The sequence below is a fragment of the Schistocerca serialis genome, chromosome 10, assembly GCF_023864345.2.
Source record: "Schistocerca serialis cubense isolate TAMUIC-IGC-003099 chromosome 10, iqSchSeri2.2, whole genome shotgun sequence".
NCBI classification, from domain to species: Eukaryota; Metazoa; Arthropoda; class Insecta; order Orthoptera; family Acrididae; genus Schistocerca; species Schistocerca serialis.
In genome coordinates, this window is record NC_064647.1 from 89813147 (window position 1) to 89819146 (window position 6000).

The following is a 6000-nucleotide window of genomic DNA, read 5'->3' on the forward strand; positions in this document are numbered from 1 at the left end:
TGCTCGCGTTCTTCGTTTTATCAATTTGACAAACCTCTCTAAGGACATTTGATGATGCTGTTTTTTAATCCTATGCCTGTCAGTCTGTCTTTTATCGTGTTTTCCCTTTTAGTTGTTGTTTTAAACTTGTGCCTCGCGGTGCATTCTTAACATAGTCAGGGTGCTAATGACCACTGAAGTTGTGCGCCCTAAAACCACAAAAAAAAAAAAAAAAAACACACCCCCTCCCCACCCCTCCACCTCTGGAGCGAGGACTCATGTTCATGGGGAGGTGTGGTCACCGGTTCTGCCACAACTTGTCAAGTGTAAAGTGTGATTAATGTTAACCTGCAACAGGAATGGAAATTTTTGAAATTCTGTAAAGACAGTAACAATGAACGGGTTTATTGTACATGATGTAGTGGAGAATTTTCTGCTGCACATAAACAAAAGGGGGATATTAAACAGCATGTGAAAACAGTTAATATAGGACTGTTGCTAATGCAACAGCTTCACTGAATGTAAGAGACTTTTTTTACGTGAGCATGGCAATAACAGTTATCTGGAGTCTACTGCTTTCCATATCACACTGCTAGACACAAACTCAGTTTCAGAACATCAGACTCCATATTTAAAATGGTTATGACCCAAAATTTTCATCTGATGAAACAAAAATTGAGGCAGTTATTGTTAACAGTACTTCACCATTTATACTTGATAAAGTGTTGCGTTCTTTGTAAAATGTGAATAGCTCAAACAGAAGTGAAGTTAAACTTTTAAATTTTGATAAAGTACCAGATGAAACTACTCAAATTTTGACACAGAGTCTTCTGCAGTCTGTGAAAAAAAATACAAAGTAAAAAAAAAAGTTTGGTCATATAAAGAGAAAAGAGACTGAAAATGTATTCAGGAAAGTTCAAAGTGATTTAGATAGATCTGTTTTATGTCTAGTTGTTCACAATTCACTACAAACAGCATGTGATTCTGTACCACTGGAAACTTAAAGCGTTCTGTGAATTTTGGTAACAGATTACAAAAACGTTGTTGTAGCAGCACAATGTTCCTTAGTTTGTTACGTACAATAAAAAGAATTTATACCATTGTTAATGGCCTAAAATCGCACTTCTTATCATTTAACAAATTCCCAAATTTATTATTTGATTTTTTGAAAATTTTGACAATTTGAAGTTTTTTGAAATTTTTACGTGTTACGCTACAATTATTTGATAATGTAGTTCTGAAATTGGAATCTGATTCCACCACAGCAACAGAAGCCCTTCAAATGCATTCTGAATTAATCTGTCAATTAAGGAAAGAAAAATCCACAAAAATGGACACAGTCTTAAACTCAAAAATGTAAGATAAAAAACTTTTAACAAAGAACTATATGTATTTTATTGTAAAACATGATTCAAAACTGTGTTCCTCAACTCCTGTATAGAGGTCGTGGGTCCTGAATGAGCGCAATATTGGCACTAAATCCACTGCTCTTCTACCTTAGATCTGAAAAATTTCTTAGCAATACATGCACTCTCTTTATTTTCTAGGGCTCGGTTTCCTGTTTCTTTTTACTTAAGTTTGTCCCCCAATACAAAGTTGCCAGGAGCCATTGCTGAGATGGCCACCTTGGCTGCATTGAAGCCATTACAAAAAAACCCGTAGACCCTTTAATAGCATGACTGAAATTTCAATAACTAAAGTAGGAATACGGAGTCAAGACATGGCACTTTCAACAAAGTTTCATTAAAAAGACGTAAGTCACTTTCCCTCTCCACAATAAATACACAAACCGAGCACTTACCTTACATCAGGATAACTAAAATCCACAAGAAATATTATAACTCTGAGGAGCGACACAGCAAACAGGTTAGACTTAATGATGTGATTTGACCCTCCAGAGAAAAGAAGTTAAAGCATTTCCCACGTGAAGCCAGCATCTTATAGCCCATAGAACCCCTGAATGGCTGCCTCGCCCAGCTATTCCCTACCCCAGTCAGATGTGGCACGTAACCACATTTTCACTAACATCTCATTTGCCAACTCATTTTTAGTGTAGTATTTGTGCTTGTGTTAGTGTATACTTTCAACCACATCATATTTCATTATTATGATACACACTATTCAACCACATCATATTTCATTATTATGATACACACTATAAAAACATATAGAAAATGAAAACAGCACCATAAACTGGGCAAACTTTTGCCCCACTTATTCTGGTTTTTCAAGATAACAGTTTATTATGTCCTTCATTTTACCTTCCAAAAATGCAAAAAAATTCTGGCATAAAAGTCATGGTTTTCTCAGTACGTTTTAACACAGTGCATAATTATTGTTTGGAAAAATAACTTTTAAAAAAAAGAAGCAAATGTTGCACCATTGTAGGCCAACTTGAGCCTATTTGCAGTTTTATTTTTTGGAAAATATTTTTTGATTGGTTTGTCAATATTGTACATAATTTCTGAATAAATATTGCAGGTTCAGTAAGATAATGTAATGCAGAAAAAAGGCAGTTAAAATCACACACTGATAATGTTAATGATTGAAAATGTTACACACAGGAGTGTAACACAAACAGGGGAAGTATATTTATGAATCAGAGAAGAATGATGTTAGTTCCAAAACAGAATAATATCATCTGGTCTAGGAACATTTATTCTCATTTTATATCTGAAAGGATTCTATCACTAGCTTCTTCAGCAATCTTGAAAAAACACCCTCGGGCAGTCCTAAATTTTTCTCCATCTGTAGTTTTGCGCAGTTCATATTGTGTACTGTATGGAACAATATCATGAGTATTTAATTGAAACTGGTGCAACTTTAACCACAAAGTAGTCCTATATAACTTATATTGCAACACCAATTGTAATTTCGAAACACTGTAATAAAGTACGGTACAGAGAAATTAAGCTTTATTGTAGGGGTAAAGTTATTTTATACTAAATTATATTAACAAACTGGTACTTCAATTTGAAAGACGAAGTAAAAATTAACAGAGAAGAGCGCAGCCAAACTGTTTCACCACGACCACAAAAGAGATCCCTTGTAATGATGCTTCCAACATGAAAGTGAAGCTGGAAACCAGTGTGACTAACTTAGACATACCATATATAGTTTCAAAGAGTATAGATCACTTGGCTGTTAAGACAGACATACAGTGCATGTATGTGATTTCCAGCATAATCTCTGGAGGAAAATATTTTATCTTTTTCCTGTAAGTGAGCCAAAGACACCGCAAAGGATCAAAGTTCGCTCAGTTTACTGTACTTTTAATTTCTTTTAAGGTATAGAAAAAAATCTGAAGGACTGATGTCTTAAAGAGGTGAAACAATAAAACCATAGAATTAGGACAGTTTGTTAAAAAGAAATGGAAATAAGTATTTTGATAGCCAGTTTTTCGGAAAATCTGACCGAACACCGTCGTACAATTAGCAACATACCAGCAAAATGGAAGCCATTAACAGCGAAACTGCCCTCTCAGAAACAACCCACGGAAACAGAAGCTCCAGATATTGACATCCAAGAAACTAGTTATTCTACGCAATGCACTCGAACCTATTCTATGAAATAATAAAAGAAGGAAATTATGGTAAAAGCAATAAATTAAAAACTTTACGAAGTCTGTTCAAAAAATTCTGGAACTGTCAACAAATTTTTGTACACTTATCCTTTACTTATTGTGCATGGTCTCCTTTAAAATACTCTCCTCCACAACTGATACAACTCTCCTAACGCCATTTCCACTTCCGGAAGCAGTCTTGGTACGGCTCATGCTAGATTGCGCGAAGCGTCGTCTGCGAATTTTCTCTTGTCTTTAGTTGCAACTCTTCGTTCTAGGCATTTTTAACTTTGGAAGAAAAAAGTTAACATGTGCTAGGTTTGCAGAATACGGAGGAAGAAACAGCACAGTGATTTCGTTTTTTAGTCATGCACTAACAGGGATAAACATGCGGGTGCGTTATCGAAATGCAAGAGCCATGAATGAATGTCTCGTCCTCATTTCAGCCCGCTTTCTTCTCAGGATTTCATGACATGATCAAACTGAAGTGTTAAAATTCTTCTGCAGCCTCTTGGACAGTTAGTCTTGGATTGGCATGCACAATTTCGTTGATATCCCTGACATGAGCGTCGTCAGTAGATGTCGATGCGCGTCCTGAACGAGGGCCATCAATCCGGCTATTTTTAATCTGTGTGAACCATCCGTAACACAGAATACGGCTTAAGCACTCATCATCGTAGGTTTTTTTGCATCATTTAGTGCGTTCCTGTGAAAGTTTTCTCGAGTTTCACACAAAATTTAATGCAGACGCGTTGCCCTGTAGCTCTGGCATCTCAACATTCCCGAATTGTGTGACACAACGTTCCACTCAATACTGCACTGAACAATAACTAAAAAACATACAACAATGAAACTTCCGGCAGTTACACATTAAAGACAGGTGTGTGCAGGGATTCCATCAACATTTCACTCCAACACCCTGTTGGCACGAAATTACGAATGCTCCGGATTTTTTTCAACAGACCTTGTGCAGTAAATATAGAATGTTGCTGATCTTCTGCCTGTGTAAACATAATATGCCTTTATCTGCAGGCAGCCATTGAAAACAGACAAATTAGCACGAAAAATAAAGTTATTCAGCCTCAATTTTTACCCTTAAGCATTGACTATTCGTAATGCCCAGATAGCAGTATGGCCCCCAATTATATCATGATTTCCGAGCAGTTTCAAAAAATTAAAATCGATAGGAGAACAGTGGTGACTTTTGTAGTATTCAACCACTTATCACTTTTCGAGAAACGCGATGAACAGAGGACGGACTAAGTTTTCTTTTATTTTCCTATTTAATTTCATATTTTGATTCCATGTATCTTGAAACTGAGACATTCAATTTTTTTTTCCATTTTTGCTCGATTTATACGTTTATTACAGCAAATAGCGTTAATGGCTACAGGACACTGTAAGGATGTAGAAGCATATATCATTAGGGGTAAGAGAGGTACTGCCTAAAGAAAAATTAGAGAGACCTTTGCAGAAAAGACACAAACCTGTAATATGAATATCAAGAGCTCAGATGGAAAACCAGTCCTAGCAAAGAAGGGAAAGTAGAAATATGGAAGGAGTATATAGAGAGTCTTTTTAAGGGAGATGTACTTGAGGGAAATATTATGAAAATGGAAGAGGATGTAGATTAAGATGAGATGGGAGACATGATACTTCGTGTAGAATTTGACAAAGCACTGAAAGACTTAAATCGTAACAAGGCCCCAGGAGTAGAGAACATTCTGTTGCAGCTACTGATAGCCTTGGGAGAGTCAGCTATGACATAACTCTTGTATCTGGTGAGTAAGATGTATGAATCAGGCGAAATACCCTCAGACTTCAAGAAGGATATAATTCCAATTCCAAAGAAAGCAGGTGCTGACAGATATAAAAATTACCTAACTATCAGTTTACTAAGTCACGGTTGCAAAATACTAACATGAATCCTTTACGCAACAATGGAAAAACTTGTAGAAGCTGGCCTTGGGGAAGATTACTTTCGATTCCGACGAAATATAGGAACATAGGCAATACTGACCCTACGACTTCTCATAGAAGATAGGTTATGGAAAGACAAACCTACGTTTACAGCATTTACAGACCTAGAGAAAGCCTTTCACAATGTTGACTGGAATATTCTCTTTCAAATTCTAAAGGAGGCAGAGGTAAAATGCAGGGAGTGGAAGGCTGTTTACAATTTGTACAGAAACCAGGTGGCAGTTACAAGAGCCGACACACACGAAAGGGAAGCAGTGGTTCTGAAGGGAGTGAGACACGTTTGTAGCCTATTGCCGATGTTATTCAGTCTATATATTGAGCAAGCAGTAAAGGAAACAAAGGAAAATTCAGAGTAGGAATTAAACTCCAGGGAGGAGAAATAAAAACTTTGTGGTTTGTAATTCTGTCGGAGACAGCGAAGGCCCTGGAAGAGCAGCTGAATGGAATGGACAGTGAAACTTACTGGCAGATTAAACTGT